Source organism: Tachypleus tridentatus, chromosome 12 (assembly GCF_004210375.1).
Source record: "Tachypleus tridentatus isolate NWPU-2018 chromosome 12, ASM421037v1, whole genome shotgun sequence".
NCBI classification, from domain to species: domain Eukaryota; kingdom Metazoa; phylum Arthropoda; class Merostomata; order Xiphosura; family Limulidae; genus Tachypleus; species Tachypleus tridentatus.
The window spans coordinates 46,997,057-47,019,089 of NC_134836.1; positions in this window are offsets into that span (position 1 = coordinate 46,997,057).

Below are 22,033 nucleotides of genomic sequence, written 5' to 3' on the forward strand. Positions count from 1 at the left end.
GAAACTTTTAGTTGGAGAGATATGTTATATTATTTTGAATGAATTTTCTGTGACATATTGCTATCTCCAAAACGCCAGTAAGAGTCTTCGTGACTTTATGTCAGCTGTATTTTTACGTGAATTGTCGATTTGTATATTACAATCGTTTTAATGTGACGCAATGAATGCTTTATTCTATAAGCATCATTGAGCGTTTTTGACAAATAGAAAACACATTTTACTTTTAAAATCCTTGAAGAACAATGTTATAAAGAAGAATTCGTAAGGTATAATTAAGGAAGCTAAATCTAAGTTATCTGAAAACAAACTAAAACATTTCGCTCCATCAGAAACTTATCACGAGAGGAATAGAGGCTGTTTACCTTGAAACTAACAATTTTTCAGGAAAACAAAACCAAAATAAAATATGTCCTATCTCAAGAATAGTAGAATATATTGCTTGCATAATATTTGTAATATATTAAGTTAGAAGTTGAACAATAACAAATTTTATTTGATGTGATAAATAAAAGGATAGATTCTAAGCTTGCCTTCAAAATATAATAGATTTGCAGCAATGAAATTCTAAATAATTACATGCTGTAAATGAATAAATTTCTGGGTATAGTCAATTATATTAATCATTTGAAATAATTTTTACACCAAATTCACTTAGCCAGATAAAAATTACTTAACGAAATAGCTATACTTTAACATGTGTAAAGATGCAATTTTTCTATTCGATATATAACTATGAACTGTTGTCATAGATTTATATTGGTAATTTTTTCTCTTGTTCTTTTTACTATTTTATACAAATATCATTATACTTCCTTCATAGAAAATTAACAAATACCCTAAGAACGACAATAATTATTTGGTGGGATGATATAAATTATTTGGTTTCAATTCCTTCTAACTTGATTGATTTAAAATGGTAACTGGTGGACTTTATTCATGTTGACTTAACACAAAATGTTCGAAGATTTATTATAAGTGTCAGAAAGCTCTAATTTTTCTCGCCTATAAAAATTAAAAGCATAGTAAAGACATGGAGAAAATATTGGACAAACAAGTATAAAACTATATGAGATTAAAGAAATTGGATAGAAAGTCTGACTGTAGAGAAGACAGATTGGGAATAGAAAAACGTAGAAAATTCTTTGTTTACATAAAAGAAAAAAATGATTTCTTCAGTGAATACTTATCCTGATGCTTGTATTAGTTCTAGATTTGGGCGTTTTTATTGCTTATAGATGAAGTAATAGATTCAGCCTTACGGTGTAAAATATATTGGCATTCACATATACCAATATATCGAAGTCGAAGATTTTCAAATCAATTTTCTAGAAGAATAAACGTATTTTAATTAATTCTGTTCTACATCTTTATTCTGCAAATTAATGTTCACGTGGAGATTATGTATTAATAAACAAGTTTATCATATAGACTATATTTATTGTTCTAGCCTGTATTTCATAATAAAATGTAAATAAAAAAGCTTAATTTTTAATGAATTTATCGACAAGCTCTGAACTGTTTCTTTCTGTCTTAAAGACGTGAAGCGAGTTTACCTTATTACCTCTATGAAAAGCCAAATACAACCTTTGCAGTTATAATTTTTTATTTAGCTACTCTAAAATAGATTTGAAACCAAAACTGTAAAATGAAACAATTAGTTTTTTTGTTTGTTTCTTTTATCAACGTCAAGTCATCACCCTAGAGGCCTTTACTTTATTAACAGAACTTATCAGTTACACTGTCTACGTAATAACAACTGTCAAAGTGTACACAGTAATAGTAACCCAACGTTAACATGTACTTTTTTTATTCTGGTTATTGAGATTTCTATTTTCGACAGGTTGGATGTTTATTTCTTTTTTAGGTTACTTTAGAAATATGCTTAGTGTGCCAAGGGTATACTCTTTGATATAACTTAAGTGAAAGGTCATAGTAATAGAAAAAATCTGTTTTTAAGTTTGAATTAAATAGATAAAAACTTCGTTAATTCTGTATTGCGAGTAAGTGTTCAGTAGTACTTTTCTGATTATGTAATTTCGGCTTCTTTTAAAGAATTACAAGAACAAATTAGAGTAATTAGCAAAGTGCTACTGAACCTTTTATTCGCGATTGAGGCATTTGAATTTTTTTTAAACTTTCCAATTTACTGTGTTAAATCTAGTCAAAAAGCATAATCCAATTTTTGTATATGATCGTAAATTTGAGACGACAGTAGGTATTGAAATATATATCATAGATGTCTCGGATACTCGCACTTTTGAACACCTTTATTCTGTATGAAAGAAATGTTCGAAGTAATCTCGGTACGTACAATCTATGAGCGAGCATAACAAATGCTATAAAGTTATGATGGCAGAATCGTACGAAAGGCCAGAGAAGCACATTTTATGTTGAAGTATACAACAACAATCATGTTGAAGCTAAAAAATCAGGATTCTTCTGAGATGTATTTTTCTATTTAGACCAGTTGACTAAAACTGATTCGAATTGTACCAAATTTTAAGGATCTAAACTCCTTAGCAAAAGAAATTTCATTTACAGTCCTGTAAAAAGTTAAATAGTTTTATCGATATAAATGTTAATTTGTTATATACATATCACACATCTGGTGGGACAACGATAAGACTACGCGCTTACAACTCTAAAATACTACGTTCGATTTCCTTCAGTAAACAAAGGAGAGATCCTCATGTAGTTATGTTGAAAGTAACAAAGAAACACACACCTTCATTTACAAACGTAAATTAAATCTTTTTGAAAAATTTAAATTGTATACACATTCCAAATGATTTTGTTTCATTACGTTTCCATTAAATTATTAGCGAAAAGATAAAGGTGCGTAATAAACAATATGAAAACAAACAAACTGATGATGTGATTTAGACTACTTTATCTGCTACGGATGATCGCATTAACATGGCGCAGTGATTCTTATTTTATGGCTGAAAAATTCTGGAACGTTTAAGTAATTTGGTAATGACATTCCTTCTACTTCTTCAAGTAGTCAGGACCTATAACAAATATAAAGATCTAGTCAGTAGCAGAAAGCAAAGAGATTTAGTGAAGCCATTCATAATCAAAACAGAAAAAACAATTTTTTTAACTATGGCTGTATTCTGAAGTTTAAGAATACCTTGATATCTACAAATACAAAGTATAAAAACAAAAAATGGAATAGAAAAAAGTTCGTTTTCCATTAATGAAATTCCCAATTTTAACAGAGTAGAGCCTACCTAATATGAGCATATTAATTATAGGTTTATAAGCATAAATGTTTTTTTCTGCATTCATCCCACGTGTAAGTGTTATAATTTAAATAAAACAAAAGATGTTGAGGTGTATTGATCTTACATTTTTATTGGTAGACCCCAGCAGATCATTTCTACATTCAACCCACGTGTAAGTGTTATAATTTCAATAAAACAAAAAATGTTGAGGTGTATTGATCTTACATTTTTATTGGTAGACCCCAGCAGATCATTTCTAAATTCAACCCACGTGTAAGTGTTATAATTTCAATAAAACAAAAATGTTGAGGTGTATTGATCTTACATTTTATTGGTAGACCCCAGCAGATCATTTCTACATTCAACCCACGTGTAAGTGTTATAATTTCAATAAAACAAAAGATGTTGAGGTGTATTGATCTTACATTTTTATTGGTAGACCCCAGCAGATCATTTCTACATTCAAGACATAGGGTAAAAGCGAAAGAAAATATGTCTAAAAATGAAATAGTTTATTTGGTAGACAATTACGTAAGTACACCAATGAATTCGCTGCACAACAAAGTTTTTGCTTCTTGAACACTGTTGGGTGTTCCTTATAGATTTTTGACTGCTGATCACGAAAATCACATCCAAATTTGCCCACAACGTACCATTTCATCGAAATCATTGGTTTCATCGGGACATTGCTACAATGGAAAAACGATATCAGGGCAACTGGAATCCGGCAATGCTTGCTGACTACTGTTGGACACTGATGCACCGGATATTGAATACAAACCAAAATCGGGAGAAAAACACTTTTAATTATGTTGAACTTAATAGCGTATTAGAAACATAAACGCAATAAAATACGTCATTGCCGGTAAACAGTTAACTATCTATTTCTCAGAGTTCCTACGTGATGAAGCAAAACCAAAACTATATTTGTGCATACCCACCAGGTACCTGTCACAATCAGCAAACACTTTTCAGGAAGCAAAACGTTTCAAAAAAATTGTTGTGCAGTAATGTTAATGCAAATAACAGTAACGTTATAAAAAGTAAGAGAGATAACATAAGAACGTGGAAGTAAATCATCATTATATTATATTTTTGAAAAAATCTAAGCAAAATAAGATGTATCTGAGATCTCGTATGTTGTTTTAATCTGTGCTGAATAAACACTAAATTTTTACTTCAGTGTATTTCTAAAGTAATGACACATATGTAAGATAAACGTATTTTAAATGGCTTAGAGAAACTAAAATATTAGGAATACTTTACGTTTATGGCACAAAGTTCAATAAAGTTATGGTTTAACATATTTTTATACATAATAAAAATTACTTTTGTTTAATATTGTGAAAGTAAGGACTAAATAACCAGGTATGCACGTTTTTACACTTGAATTTTGGTGTATTAAAACATTGTTAGTCTTTTTCGTATTTAATGGAACAATGAGTTTTAAAGTCATTACACTTAAAAACACAAATTCAGAAATTTAAATCAGCGTCTTCAGTTGTTTATTTACATAAGACAACAAGTACTTTTAGAATCATAGATTAAGCAAATAATGCTAGGCCTTATTTTCTACCACAAGAACTTTCAAATCAATCAAAGTACACTATTTGGACTCAACATCTGTTGTTAGGGACAGCGGTTTTTTTATATCTTCGAAAAGTTTTCGAAATTCTCGAGTTCTAATGTGTGCTTAGATCGATATATATATATATTCGTCTTTCTGATAGAAATTCCGTAACTAGCCACTTGTTTCTTTATTTTTTCTGAAACCTTTCCTAGCTAGTAATTTATAATAAATTGCAGTAAAATAATGTATTCAACAAGACTAACTTAGTTTAAAATCTACCTCTGATATGAAGAAATCTCTGATGCAGAACGAAATGGTTAAAAAAGAACACCTTCTAACCAGATTAATGCATTTTTCCCATAGAAATACAGGAAATTATTGTTTTTTGTTCTTGTTTTGTTTTTACGGATGAAGCTGTCTTTAAGATATGATGTAGCAAGAGTTCTGTGAAAATCTTAGAAAATAGAAAATTTTGAGCTGCAAGTGAAGACGGAAAGAAGACCAGAAATGTGTCAATTTTTAAGGCTTTTTGGGCGATCTTATGAAAACAAATGTGAATGTAATTTTAAACAATCCCACGAGAATATCAATGAATAATCATTTCAGTTGCGATGACACCAAAATTTATTCTTGGAAAATGAACTTAGTATTGAATAGAATTAAGTGAATATGACAAAATCCACGTGTTTTAAAAGATTTTCTGAAAAAGCAGGAAATTGAATGGTTTTAATGTATGCAAGAGAATGTATTTAAAATTGCTTTCAGCGTATGACAAATTTCGCTCATTGTTAATGTGTAGGACAAATATTATTATACATCCTTCATGATTGGAAACTGTATTGGACGAGTAAAGTACCATGCTGGATCAACTATTGTGATTATTATTTTAAAGAAATATCTATCCTATTACCAGATATTTTGCCCGGCATCGCCAGGTGGGTTAAGGCGTTTGACTCGTAATCTGAGGGTCGCGGGTTCGAATCCCCGTCACACCAAACATGCTTACCATTACAACTGTGGGGGCGTTATAATGTGACGGTTAATCCCACTATTCATTGATAAAAGAGTAGCCCAAGAGTTGGCGGTGGGTGGTGATGACTAATTGCCTTCCCTCTAATAATACGCTGCAAAAGTAGGGACGGCTAGCGCAGATAGCCCTCGTGTAGTTTTGTGCGAAACTCAAACCAAACAAACAAATCTATTCTTTTACGTATGATATTTTTATATTTCTTCTCCAGAATATTTCTTAATAATAATCGCATTAAACTTTAACATCTTCTGACAGAACAATAACTTAAATAATTATATTCTGTCAAAAAAAAAAAAATGACATGTCAGTTTAAGTTGCACAATGGAAGGAAATGCCTGACAGTGAAGTAGCTATTTTCAGTAATTATAATTGGCTTAGTTGCTTTGTTGTTGTTTTATTCTCGCTTTTCCATTGACAAACTGGTTTTGGCATTATATCAGACAATTTATTCATGAAATATTACAGTGTATTTAAATATAAGCCAATGATGCACGTAATTAAATATAGAAAAATTTACTAAGTTGAGACGGCTATTGCAGATATCCCTTGTGTCGCTTTGCGCGAAATTCAAAAAACAAATAAACAAAAATGTTTTTATCTTCAAAATAGTACTGCATAACTTTCTTGTCACTTGGTTTGTTGTAAGAGGTGTTCAGTAAGATTGCACTGAAGTTATCGTTGTAGTTATATTTTAAAGGTTAAAATATTAAACAATGCAACATCCATGGAGTTTTAAATCAATAATTTTTATGACCTGTGTGATTTAATAACATGTTTTTGTTGGGAGGTTTATTACAGACTGCACTCGCATTTTTTTCAGATATTTAGAAACAGTAAATCACCTACAAGTAAAATTATATTTCACTGGTGATTATTTAACTGTTTATAAAATGTGAATATAGAATTAATAGGTATTTAGTTTATTGCTGTAACAGTTTCTCTTCAATTGTTCGATGAAAAGTCTAGTTACCGAAACCTAAAGCGTTGTATTTCTTTCTCTGTAAGTTCTATAAACTTTGTTGTTTGTTTTTAAGCACAGAGCTACACAAAGGGTTATATGTGCTCTGCCCACCATGGAAATCAAAACTCGATTTCTAGCTGTATAATTCTGCAGACATACCACTGTGCCAGTGAGGGACAAGCTCTACACATCAGCTGAAAGGCTTAAATTCACAGAAGACTTTAACACGGACAAACTTATTAACTTCAAGTTTATAAATCTGGACGAAACGACCGACTGACGGTAACAGGTAAACTAACTAACAAGGCGTTCAGCTAATAATCAATCATTCAGTGAAATGAACTTACACTAGTCAGATGTTTTCTGACTAGTTTAGCTTTTGATTCACTTCACTCAAATAATTTTCTTAGCTTTCAAGAAAATTCCAGACAATGAGATAAGATTTCCTGTAGTCAACAGTAATAGAAAATTTTAAATTAAGTTTCTTTTGAATTTCGGATAAAGCTTTACAAGGGCTATCTGCGCTAGCCATCCCTTGTTTATCAGTGTGAGACTAGAGGGAAGCCAGATAGTCATCACTACCCACCGCCAACTCTTGGGCTACTTTCTTATCAACGAACAGTGGGATTGATCGTTATAATATACCGGTTCCACGGATGAAAGAACTATCATGTTTGGAGTGATTGGGATTTAAACTCACTGCCCTCAGATTACGAGTCGAGCTCCATACCCACCAGACTATGCCGGGCCACAAAAGGTTTTTTTGCTTCAAGTTAAGCAAAAGCTTCACAATGGACTATCAGTGATCTCCTCATCATGTGTATCGAAACCCGGTTTTGAGCGTTATAAGTCCGCAGACATACTGTCGTGCCACTGGGGACTATCTAAATTAAGAAAAAAAAACATAGCCTACAACATTAGAGAGAACAGAGTAATACCTGCTTTTCGAAATTGAAATGACAGTTCTTTGCTTTTACTTTGAGTTAAGAGATATATTTTACACAAAAAGTAAAAGACATACAGAAAATTTGCTATTAGCGAGGAAACATTTTATAGCGGCTGATAAATTCGTACTAAATACGTTTCTCTGTCTATCTATTTATCCATCCATCTGTCCATCTATCTTTCAGAGAAAAACCAAATGTTGCCATCAAAAGAGTACTTTCCTGTTGATATAAGGTAAATCAAATCACTTGAAAGATTTAGTGAGGTAGTAACGTGATTGCAGAAACTTGTTATAGGTTTGTTTTGCATGTCAAACTATTTTAACTTTTTTTACGTTTTGATACGTATATTTACAAAACTTGTAATGAAAAATAAAACTGTATGTTTTCTGAACTACTGATCATTTTACTTCGTAAGAAAATATCTTATAGGTGAAATGTTGCATACATAATTTATAGAGTATGGTATTATATTTGTACTAGAAATTCTAGATAATTACATTTGTTTTATTATGTTGGTTTAGTTTCTAATATTACAGATTAATTTGGCGAATATTTGACATCTTCATATCATCGAACAACTAATGTGTGCACATAAAGGTATTGTGGAGTTCATTTCCCAGTAAATCCTGTAACTTTTAGAGTGGAATGTAACAAACTATTCATGCCGTTAGAGACGCTTAGATTTTTAACAGAAATTGAGAAAATTATTTACTGATAATGAACATTCTAACACATTTAAAACTCATTTTGTTTTAAACTTCTTTATACAAGTGATATTGCAGTTCATGACCTTTAAAACATGTTAAGTTTTTAACATGTTAATGTTAGAATGATATTATTTTAGAAGGAAAAAAAAAAAAGACTAACATTTTTTTCGTTTTATCTAACCAATTGCAGTGTTCTTAGCGTGCTCCCGATAGTACAGTGATATGTCCACGGATTTACAACGCTAAAGTCAGGTTTCGGTGGCTCAGCAGATAGCTCGATGCGGCTTTGCTATAAGAAAACACACACACGCACACTCTTATTAAGCGATTGTAAAGCTATGTCTATAGGAGCAACACATGCCACACGTTTAAAGAAACACCAACTGTTTTATCCAAATATACCAACTTATCTAATTAAACAGATATGAAGTTGTTGTCGACGAAACGTTTTGCACAGTTAGTTTGTCATAATGGAAAATTATTAACGTTATGGAATATAGAACAATGAGCATATTTGTTCTATCCAAGAAAGAACTTTCGCTCTTTCCTTGATTATGTTTTCCTTTTCATGAAAGCGAAGCAAACTCTTACTTCAATAACATTAATATTAACATTTACATGTTAATATTACATGTTATTTACACTATTCAGTGCACCTCATCACTATTAATTAATCTAAAACTATTGGTCTTCTTAATTATTCAAATTTTTGAGAAGTTACAACAGTCCATTTGCCTAATTGGGTACTACAGAAAACTATCCACGTCAGTCCATTAAAAATAGAAGTTAAACTCTGTTTTCTAACAAGCTTCATGGTTCTATTTGTTTCAAAAAATAGTGCGAGAACTCTATCTGCATATCCAATATTACTCGAACGTCTTATCTGTACGTAGCACTTAGAGAATATTAAATATAAGTTCAATCACCCAAATCAAAAACAGATCATTTAATTCATCTAAAATAAGTAGAAAAATCATTTATAGAAATTTTAGTTGAAAACTACATACTTAGTTCTAATTATTATAGGGAAACGTGGTGTTTTGGAAGATCTTTGTTAACTGTGCTGTCAAAGTTTTAATAATCTGTCTGTTTCAACAATAACAAAAACGTAAAATACACGTGGTAATTTATTTTATTCTTTCTTAAATAGTTTGTACAACAAAGTGCAAATATTTCGAGATTTTTTTTCCTTTTGTTTTATGGATAATGCAATCTCAATGGTTCATTGCATTCTTTTATTAAAGTGTGCACTCTTTCATATTCGCAGAATGGTGGAATATATACCGAGCCTTGTTTAATCAATACATGTTTTGCTGGGCAGAACAGTGTTTCAGCACATGTAATATTTCGATGCAGACAAGCTACGGTAAACCCCGACTAGTGTACTATATATAGATTTCGTGCTGGAAGTTGAGTGAAAGAGGTTTTGTGGTAGCAATTCATATAAAATGCTTAGATATATTATTTCTCATGCCTTATCCATTTTTAGAAAGAGTAGCAAGCTATTCAATGATTTCAATAACGTGTGGTACCACAAATTGTTACTTTTGATGGGGAGGCAATATTAACAGCTTAACTATTAACCTCTCATGTCGTTATCTTACGTCAAAATACCTGTATTTTCAGTAGTGTAACTTTTGCTCTCAAACACGTGTACCACTTAAATCATTTTTGTATAACATTGTTATATTCACTAAATATTTTATTTAGAAAAAGTTTGTTTGTTTGTTCTTGAATTTCGCACAAAGTTACTCTAGAGCTATCTGTGCTAGCCGTCCCTAATTTAGCAGTGTAAGACTAGAGGGAAGGCAGCTAGTCATCACCACCCACCGCCAACTCTTGGGCTACTCTTGTACCAGCGAATAGTGGGATTGACCGTCACATTATAACGCCCCCACGGCTGAAAGGGCTAGCATGTTTGGCGCGAACCCGTGACCCTCAGATTACAAGTCGCACGCCTTAACACGCTTGGCCATGCCGGGCCATTAGAAAAGGAAATCCACAAAAAAAGAATTGTATTTCTCTTTCTATGAGCAATCCATTAAACAATATCACTTATTTCTTTTAATATTATCATATACCAAGAGCCTTTTAACCTCCAGATAAATCTTTAGAATATTTTACATAGCTTTCCTCAACAGATCGCTTTTACCTTTGAAATTTCCTATATAAGTAAACCAATATCTTTTTCTTGCAAGGTGAAGTTCTGGAAAGAATAACAGTAAGTCTTTTTTTGGGGATATATGTATCTAAATGAGCCTTCGTGTCATTAAAACAGATACCTTGAACATTTTCTTTCTGGGATAAAACATCTTATTTTCATATTGTTTGTCGAAGTTAATGCGTTTGTTTTACTAATTTTCATGTACATTATTATAAATATGGTCAGTATTTTATGTATTTCGTTTTGGAAATAGATACTTTAATAAAGAGATAAGGCCAACTATACATGACTAGTATAAAATATCCAGGATATGCTGCAGGGTTCAAAGGCCCCAGTGTACCGATTAACCACTCTATTAGCTCCACTTACATCTACATCTATACCACAAATGGAGCTTCATACAGGAAGACAGTCCACAATAGCCTCGCTAGATTGTGAGTGGTAGTATGAACCCAAATTCAAATATGGTTCCTAGGAAATCGCTATATTGTCTGTAAGTAAAAAAAAAAAAAAAATGTCACATGCAATTCCTGCAACCATAAAAACTTACTCCTAGTCCCGTGTATAGAGAATGGGTGACCTTTTGGGTTGGTGTTTGCCAACCATGAAAAGCCACTTGGTATATGTGTACATCTTCGAGTTCGACTACGAAATTAGGTCATGCAAAACTTTGAATTGGTTATTGGTGTTAAGCATAACGCTACACAAAGGGCTATCTGTGCTCTGCCTACTATAGGTATGAAACAATATTTCTGTGGTGTAAGTTCGGAGACATACCGCTGTACTACTGGGAGACAAATCAATGGGAGAAGTTTGCAGACAAATAATTTGCAAATTAACAAACCCACAGAGTGACGTAGTGAGAGCATGATCCGCTACGTACTTCAAAAGCATTTTCATGACTTACATAGAACACAATTTATCAAATATACAATTTACACAATATGAACACATTTTAAACCAAAGTAGAGGAAGAAGAAATGAAAATTAAATACCAGTTTTGAGTAAAGAGATGCCGAAATTCTCTTATACTGTAAGACCACTATTATACTTGGGTGACAATCTGAGCACGTTTTAGTCTCCGTTTAATCCCTTCGTAGAGTAATTACAACATCATTCTATAATGGAACACTTGCTTATATGATACTGAAAAACACGTTCTTATTATGCGACGTGCGATCCCTAACTTCGCGAAAGTTTATCTTATGTGCATATAAAGTTGCAATAGGGGTTGCGATATTTCTATTTCGCCTCCATTTCCCGTCATGGAGAACTTTATTTTTCTCCATTCTTAGGGTGCAAATATGACGTCACGAATATGTCAGACGCGGATCTAATGCACTGGTGCTACGGGTAATTAAAAACAAATAGGTAAATCTAGAAACATCATTACGATTACCTGAAACTTGCCGTGACAAATAATGTGAACGTTTAAACCAAAACAAACGTTACTTAATTTTATGACGTAAGAAAAAACATACGAACCTTCTTGCCTCCCGCTAGTACAGCGGCATGTCTACGGATTTACAACGCTAAAATCAGGGGCTCGATTCCCCTTGGTAGGCTCAGCAGATAGTCCGATGTGGTTTTGTTTTAAGAAAACACACACACATGAACCTTCTTGTAAAATTAAGGACGCTCCTTGGAACACTCGTAGCGCCCCTGTTATCTTTGTTCCTGCTATCTGTAGAACTGTAGAAGGCAATAGCTCGAAATACATGCATACAAAGCTATCAGTTCAATTAATATAGATTGTGTTAAAAGCTTGTTTTTACCCATATGTATTTGATTCCAATGGAACATCAAAGCACGCTAATTCTTAGTAAGTACAAATACTTTATAGTGTATGTTGGATGAGATTTATTTTGGTTGGTTTAATAACCATATTTTTTTAAAAATTAGTATGTGTAGCTTCTTAAACTTGATCATTATTTTGAGTATTTTGTATATATAACAACAGAACGTGTCATATTCTGATATAAGAATTTCAGTGTGAGTTAATTCCTGCAAGAAGTTCAGTATTTTGGAGAATAAGTCACTTTTTGTACACCTTATTAATTTTAGAAGTATCATTTTTACTGATAAGTGAATTAAAATATTTGAATTCGAGAAGTATAACTATATTATATTAAATTTTATTTACGTGACTGCTTGGTCATATCAACAAAATAAAAATATTCATAGCAATGAACACACTGTATAACAGACATACAAAGATATAAAGAACACAATGTCGTTTAATGTAAATTAATATTTTTGATCTTTTTTCAAATCTAGTAATAACATATTAATCTATACGAAGATCCTTCTCGCTTGTACATGAAAGCATTCAAAGATAATTTTACATTTCAAATACGAGTTATTTTAATAACAAAAGTATATAAGAAAGTAGACGCTATGGAATAGGTACTGTGTAACAACATAATTAATAGTGAAGAAATTATTGTGAATGCAATTTTCATAAAAATAGTTGGACTAATAATACACTACTGCAATGTAAAGTTAGGTTTTACAATGTCTTTGGAAACTTAACCTTACGTTGCAGTAGTGTATTATTAGTCAATATCGTTTGATACTGTACAAGGTACAGCACCATTATTTATATATATATATTAGTGAAAGTTAATACATTTTGATGAAGTTAAGTAAACAAAATGACAAGGAAGGATTGCGTTAAAACAGCAAATTCAAACCTTTGACTAATTATACTAGTTTGTTTTATCTTAAAAATAATTCGAAACAAAAATAAATTAAACAAAAAAAAAACGTTGAACCAATTGAAAAGATCCCACGGTACAAACTATAATGTGGGATTATAAAATGCACCATAGGTTTTGGAGGTGATTTGGAAGAAGGACCCGCACTGCGGTGGGGATACTCACTCTGTCAGTTTTGACATCCATTCGCCAGTCTAACATAAGAAATGAAAGAGTAGCAATATATATAGAAATAGAAATTGGGAGAGCGAGATTTGGGTGCTCAAGCCCGCTGTGGGGAAGGTGACTGCTTTCCAAAATAAAGAAAAAATAATTGAAATAAAAATAAGAACAAGAAAACAAGATACTGCAATTTGTGAGTAAGTAAGTTGAAACTTACCTCTTTAAGTTAGCAATATGATAGAAAGGCTCTATTTCATAACACAGAAGACGAATTATACTGGTATGAAGCGTCCCATCCAGTTATCTAAACAAACTAGTATAGCTTCCAACCACCACCCAAATAATAGTATCTTATTTTCTTATTTGTATTTTTATTTTATTTTACTTATGTATATATATATTAGGGACTGTTCCCAGTAGCTCAGCGATAAATTTTGGCAGGATTACGACGCACAACATCGGGTTTTGATATCTTTAGACGCAGAATACAGATAGCCCATTGTGCACCTTAACAAGAAACAAACCATTAGCAACTATTAGTGTTGATGAAAATTGTATTTCATGCTATTTATAAGCATTACTGAAACATATCAATGCGATGTTTTTTTTCGCTAAAACATGAATCTGTGTTGCAACTACAGAGGGTTGAGTACGTTAAAATAGAACATTTTTCTGAGCCTCACCATAACGTGCAGAGTTTGACGGCTATAAATTTCGAAAACATTTCTGCAACGTGGTTTCCATTACAAAAAGGCTTAGTTATTAAACTATCAGTTTTAAAGTGCACAACTTCTCCCAGCACACTTTCCATAGTTCATCTAGTGTATGAAGGGCGACCTTTCCCCAGTGCCCTTTGCAACAGTCTCATTAACACAGACGCTCACAGATGACTATTGGTCTGCTATATTTCGGAAAAAATGAATAGCTATTTCGTTCTTAATCTGATTGAGGAACGCAACGGTTAAACGGCATGTATAACTAGAAGTCTTACCTTGGTAAAACTACACTCTGTTGACTTCGTTCTAAGACGGAGATATTCATTAATGATGTTGCATTTTGATGTCTGGAACACATATTCACCTTTTGTCACTAATTATTATCTGTTTCAAGACGCCGTACTTTGATTAACACGGCTAGGGCATGACTTGTTACAGGGCTTTATTTTGATTAACACGGCCAGGATATGACTTGTTACATAGCTTTATCTTGTTTAGCACGGCTAGTATATGACTTGTTACAGGGCACTTTCTTGTGAAACGTACACTAGAGTAAATAACATTAAATAAAGGGTATGACTTGTTTCAGGGCTTTTTCTTGTTTAGCACGGCTAGGGTATGACTAGTTACATGGCTTTATTTTGATTAACACGGCCAGGGTGTGACTTATTACACAGCTTTTTTAGCACGGCTAGATTCCGACTTGTTACAGGCCTTCTTCTGTATAATAGTGTTTCCTCAAATTAATCAATACTCCTTTGGTTTCCAATGGTATTAACTAGTTTTGAAATTCAACATTTGAACACAGGCTTATGATCTGAGTATATGAAGGACTGTGTCTTATTTTCCCGAAAGCCAGGATTTTCGGTGGCATGACATTACTTATAACATGCCAGTATTAAAATTTAGTTCTGATACATTTAGTTCCGCTGAAAGTTTAAATCAGCTGTGTTTGTCATATGGCTTGCTGAATAACATATTTAGAATAGTTTTAATATAATATTCTCAATTTGGTCGTGTGAGAGGGCAGGAGATATTTTTTATTTTCGTTTTTTTTTCTATCTCTTTTGGTAGCCTTTTAACAACTACCCGTACAAACTTAAATTATCTTATAAGTTCAAAACGTAAATCACATATTGGTAATTGATCCTAGCGTAATATGAAACGAGAATGCATATATAACCCTATATTTTACAGGAAATTAAAAATAGAAATAAACATTCGTAAAGTGTTATGTTAAATTGGATGATCCTCTTTTAAATAAAGACGTATACTAAAGGAAGGATTTAGTACAGTCTCTGTAACCTGTGGTTGCTCAGCTATCAACTGTATTTTACGAAAATCATTTTGTACAACCACCAAGTTTCAGCAGTTGATTAACAACGATATTGAAAACGATTTTGAAGTGCACCCTTGTGATCTGTATAACATTATTTTTTATAGGTGTTCAGTGACAAAAGTAGGTGGGTTATTTTATTTTCGTTTTTTTAAAGACGAATATGACTTCTTGTTCAAATGTACGAGTAAGTTGTACCTAAATAAATTATGATTCACGAGGTTTTGTGCTATAGTCATTGACAAAGATGTGATGTGCACTTGAGGGTGAGCGATACGAAACACCCACAAAAATCAAGTAACAAGAAAGACAACAAAAGAAATCTACTCGATAATTGACTTGTAAGAACAATACTTCTATAAAGAACATTAATGATACATTACACAGCAATAAAGTCGCAGTGATCGAATGTTTATTGACTATTTTCAACGACTTAGTCTGAATTCGGGTCCGACTTATCGACTTATTGAGCGATGGTTTGTTTAAACGTTCAATTCTTGTGGAGGAATCTTTAATTTTCATTCGAGGAATGAAAGGCATTAAAAGAATGTAATTATAGATAGAAAGGAGTGAAGCTGCAGGAGTAACATTAACTGTACGATCTTTCAAAAACCTTGTAGAACACTGTGGAAAAGTTTAATTATGGTTAGAGTTTTCACATTATTAATTGACACGAATTGAAACATTTAACTGTGCCATTTTGATTCACGTTTAAAACTAACTATGCTATAAATATGAGTGAAGGGCATTAGAATAAAAAAATATCACCTTGTCTTGTATAATTAAATGGACTTCAAAGGTTTCATATACTCTGGATTTTACTCTTTGCTGTTGGCTAAGTCTCTTACATTTGCTAAACTGTGTTTATTTAAACACCAAAAGAATAGCTCAAGAAAATTAGAACGCGTGTGTGGAAGTGGCCTACGCAATTACTTGAAACGTAAATGGAAGATATAAATGAAACCAGAATCTACTTCTTTTTTGCATTATATTTATTTGTAAATCACATAAAGTTTCATGGAGTACTTATAATAATAAGGGGATTTGGTACTTTTATTCCTGGAAATGAGCCTCAGCTTGTTTTATTCTTTTCGCCAGCTTTATTCTGATTTCAACTAATTCTTGGTTGAATAGCTCAGATGAAATCTCTGTATTCAGTCCTGCTTGTTTTGACTCTATAAAAAAAGAATTAAGAATAACAAGTTATTTTTCCTGCATAACACATAGTATCCAGTATATTTCTTTCTTTGCTTCAACGCAGTTTAGTTAAATTCAAACTTGCCAATTCTTCTGTTACAAAGAAAATTGGCCCGGCATGGCCAAGCGTGTTAAGGCGTGCAAATCGTAATCTGAGGGTCGCAGGTTCGCAATCCGGTCGCGCTAAACATGCTCGTCCTCCCAGCCGTGGGGGCGTTATAATGTGACGGTCAATCCCACTATTCGTTGGTAAAAGAGTAGCCCAAGAGTTGGCGGTGGGTGGTGATGACTAGCTGCCTTCCCTCTAGTCTTACACTACTAAATTAGGAACGGCTAGCACAGATAGCCCTCGAGTAGCTTTGTGCGAAATTCCAAAACAAACAAACAAAGAAAATTTACCTAACATCTCTGAATAAATTAGTTCAACCTGTGTATACATTATAATATGTAGGAATAAGACATTTTGGCACTTTTACCACACGATTTTATTACAGATTTTCTGTTTTTTTTTTTATAATGCCTATTGCCCTTACATTAAACTTTTGAGCCAACTAATTAAAGCTAATGCTTTTTTGAACGAATGTACTTTTTTTTTCAATGGAAGTTCTCACAACGGACAGGAGTAGTTTGCTGCTAAAGACAAATGGCTGTATGAGAGAGGTGTCGAGTCTAGGAGAAGTATATTTTGAGACATTGGACTCTTTCTTATGTTGCAAGAATCCTAGATGTCATATACAGCCATCTACTAAGAAAGATCGTTTGAAGTCTGGTGTACAAAAGATGTCAAACTGTATATTATCCCTGAGGATTTATATAAGCGCAATGTCACTTGGTGAAATGTCACTTGGTGAATTTGAAACCTTGTGGAGAAATCTGAATAGAACTTCTAGGCCATCTTCAACCAGAGTAACATAACCTTAGTTCTAATGAAGACCATTTTAGACCAGCAGTGACGAACTGGGTGTGTAACTAGCATAAATATACCTTATTAAATGAGACTGAAAATGAACTTCACAAACTTACTGTTTTCATCCAAACAAAATACGACTTCCTTCTCGAACAATTCGGTTTTCGAACATATTGTTTGAGAAAAAAATATCTCGGTTGTCGAACATAAACTCGGTTTCCTAACCAAACTGTCGTGGCCCGAACCCTCGAAATAACCCGACTGATGACCCGAACGACCCTTCGACCATTTTCGGCCCACGCCAATCTTGCCCAAAACATTTTAACCGCACTTGAAGCTCAAATCCCCCGCTAAAATCTGCTATGAACGTTCTCGTTGTTTTTTTTCTAAATATTCTGATTAAATAAGCTACCATGGGGTCAAAGAAGGATAATGAAAGCAGCAAATCAAAAAGAAAAGTTGTTAGAGCCACAATATAGGTGAAAAAAAGATCTCATAGCGAAGTATGAGAGTGGTATTTGCGTGTTTGACCTTGTTACACAGTTTGGTATGGCGAAGTCTACAGTCTGCACCATACTGAAAAATAAAGAGGTCATCAAAGGAGCTGATGTTTCAAAAGGAGTGATAGTGCTTACGAAACAAAGATCACAAACAATGGAAGAGGTAGAAAAACTGTTATTGATTTGGGTAAACGAAAAACAGTTAGCTGGTGATAGCATTTCTGAGACCATCATTTGTGAGAAAGCAAAAGAGTTGCATGCTGACCTCCTGAAAAACACCCCTGGAACGAGTGCTGATACAAGTGATGCTTTTAAGGCTTGTAGGGGTGGTTTGAAAAATTTAGGAAGAGAAGTGGCATACATAGTGTGGTGAGACATGGGAAGGGTGCCAGTTCTAACAAATACGCTGCTGATAAATTTGTTAGGATATTTAAGGACTATGTAGAAGCTGAGGATTTTATTCCCCAACAAGTGATCAACTGTGATGAGACAGGCTTCTTTTGGAAGAAAATGCCTTTTGGAAGGGAGGATGTTCCTAGTTCACGAATCAAAGAAATGTGTGGAAAATGGGGAGAGTTACAAAGTTTTCTGGAAAATTTTCACCCTGACAAAACTGTAGCAAACCGCAGCATAAACCTTTTCAATGACAATGCCATGTCTTACTTCAGAAACATTTTAAAATGCAGGCAGAAACAAACCTCATTAGACAAGTTTTTAGTGAGAAATAGGTCCAGTGAGTCTCAAGCAGGTTGAAGCGATACAAAGAGACAGAAAAGAGAAAGAACCACAGAAGGAGAGTTACCTGACGTTTTTATGGAAGGTGAATCCCCTTCCAAACAATAATAACCCTCCTACTCTCCACGTTTCTCACTATCTTTCATTTATGCCATCGGCTCTCCTCAGCACAGGTAAAGTGCGGTTAAATTTTCATTTATTGTTTTTATTGTGTTTATAGTTTTTATGGTTGACTTTATGCATGTAAGTATTATTATACATGTATAAATAAGCATTATTTTTACTTAAAATGCTTCATAATGCGTAATTTTTGGAGGTCTGTAACGGATTAATTTAATTTACAGTATTTCTTAGGGAAAAAATTGATTCGGTTATCGAACAAATCGGTTTTCGACAAGCCTTCTGGAACGGATTAAGTTCGAGAACCGAGGTACCAATGTATGCAAGTACAAATATTCTTATCTATGGAAATGTACATATCATTTTCCGACTAGGACGTACTCTATTGCAGAAGAGAAAGAACACTGAAAGAAACTAATTGGCTCATTCAAACACGTCTAGCATCTTAGAATAAAAACACCATTGTATTACCGCTACCATAGCTGGATATATTTAAGTTTTCAATTAGTACAAAACTATCAACATCATAATCAACTCTGAAACGAGAGGAACGAAAGGCAAAAATGTGAAACTTTTAACAAAGTGCACATGTTTCCAGCAAGTCACATGGAATGTGGGAAACATAATGGCATTATTTGATGCATCTCAGCAAATCATGTCGCTGCAACTCAGTATATATAAAGTATGCAGACATATTAAAAATGTTCAGTTGTTGTTTGAATGAACATTAAGATGAGGAATATGCGTGATCTAGGCGACTTTGACCGTGGAATGAATGATGGTGTAAGATATGGTGGATCCAGCATCTCAGAAACTGCTGATCTCCCGGGAGTTTCACGCACTACAATCTATACAATTTACAGAGAATGGTGAGATAAACGAAAAACATTCAGTGAGCGTCAGTTCTGTGGGCAAAACCACCTTGTAAATAAAATAGATCATAGAAGAACATTCAGACACGTTCAAGCTGACAGAAATGCCATAAATACTCAAATAACCACTCTTTACAACAGTGGTGTGTAGAAGGGCATCTCTGAGCGCAGAACATGTCGAACCTTGAAATGGATGGGCTACAGCAGCAGAAGATAACGCCAGGTTCCACTCCTGTCTGGTAAGAACAGGAATATAAGGTTACAGTGAGCACGGGATCACTTAAACCAGACGAATGAATATTGGGAAAACGTCTCCTGGTCTGACGAATATCGATATCTGCTGCGACGTGCAGATGGTAAAGTCAAGATGTGGTGTAAACAGCATGAATCCATCCTGCCTTGTGCCAATGGTACTGGTAATGGTTTAATGGTATGAGGAATATTTTCTTTGCAGACGTTAAGCTCCTTAATACCATTTGATCATCATTTGAATGTAACAGCGTACCTGAGCATTATTGTTGACATGTGCATCTCTTTGTGGCCACAGTCTACCTGTTTTCCAATGGCTGCTTCCAACAAGATAATTAACCATGTCATAAAGCGTGCATCATTTCAATCTAGTTCTATGAAAACATAATAGTGACTTTAGTGTACTCCAATTGCCTGCACAGTCTCCAGATCTCAATCCAATGGAGTACCTTTGGGATAATATGAAACGGGAGGTTTTCGGCGTGATGGTATGGCCGACAAATCTGCAGGAACTGTGTGATGCTATTGAGTCAGCATAGACCAAAATCCCTAAAGAATGTTTCGGCACCATGTTGAATCCATGCCACGAAGAATTCAGGCTGTTCTTTAGGCAAAAGATGGTCCTAATCGGTACTAGATAGGTGTACTTTATACAGTGACCATTGAGTGTATATCTAACTCACACTATTGACAACAGCTACACAAAGACATTGCTACCAAAAATAAATTACGTGATATTCCTTCCAGCTACTCTGAAACCACTCCAGTATGATGAAGAAGGGTCACAATGGTAAGAAAGTGTGTAAAGAATTTCCAAAGATGATGTTTGATTTAGGAAACAAAGCCAATGTAGCAAGGTCAGGGCTTTGAATCATACCAGTAGATTATATGTGCACGATGGGTTTCGTTTAATTTTTTCTCTGTAAAATTTCACTGTATGCCTATATTTGTAAAACATGCTTAAGTACATATCCAAATAACGAAAGCACGTTATAAAGTTTATTTAAATGTTAGTGTTTAGAGGTATCGTTTTTAATAACATTTTACTCTCTTCCTACCCTAACAGTAACCATTATCATTTAGTTTTATTATTCAATCCCTGTAATTTATATTTTAAAACTAAAAAATGACCACACCTCTATGACGTTTCAGAGAACAGAGATTATATCTGTACATATAACTTTTTCTGTACATTATCGTGTTAGAAATATTTCTTCTGAAATGTGAGAAAGAGAAAATATCAATTAATTTAACTTACTGCAAACTATCAATAAGTTTTGATTAATGAGAGAAACATGATATCCTTTCTTTTAAAATCCTTAAAATTGTCCTCCGTTGATTGGTAGAAACATTGCAAATATACATCCGAAACTTTAGAAAATAAAAGTGTTTTGAGCATTAAAATACTGTCATATTTACAGTTTTAATCTCCATGGAGTAACTTTTTAGTTCATCTAATAATATTAGAAAATATTCTTTTTAAAGGCGAATATTTTAAATTTACATATAGACCAAGGTCCATCACTGAAATATTTGTGAGTTCTGATTCAGTGTACTGTTACAACAGATTTTTAGTGATTTTGAAATTTGAATGGTATATACTAACTTACCACTTTATTAGGATTCCTATTATACATTTGCTGAGCATTCGATTTATTTGTTCACTGGTTTATAAAAATAAACTAATCATTTGGAATGTCATGTGATTCCTAGAATACTATAAATGCGAAAATGTAACGATATGAAAAACAATCTAAAATGTTTGGACAAAAGGCATAATAATGGGTACTCGTGTATACTGAGCTTAATGATCAAATACTATTTATTTGATCAGTTGTTGAAATAAATATCTTGTGAAATCGTTCCTGCCTATACCAGTTAGTTTGCTGCCATATTCAAGAAATTCCTGACAAAAA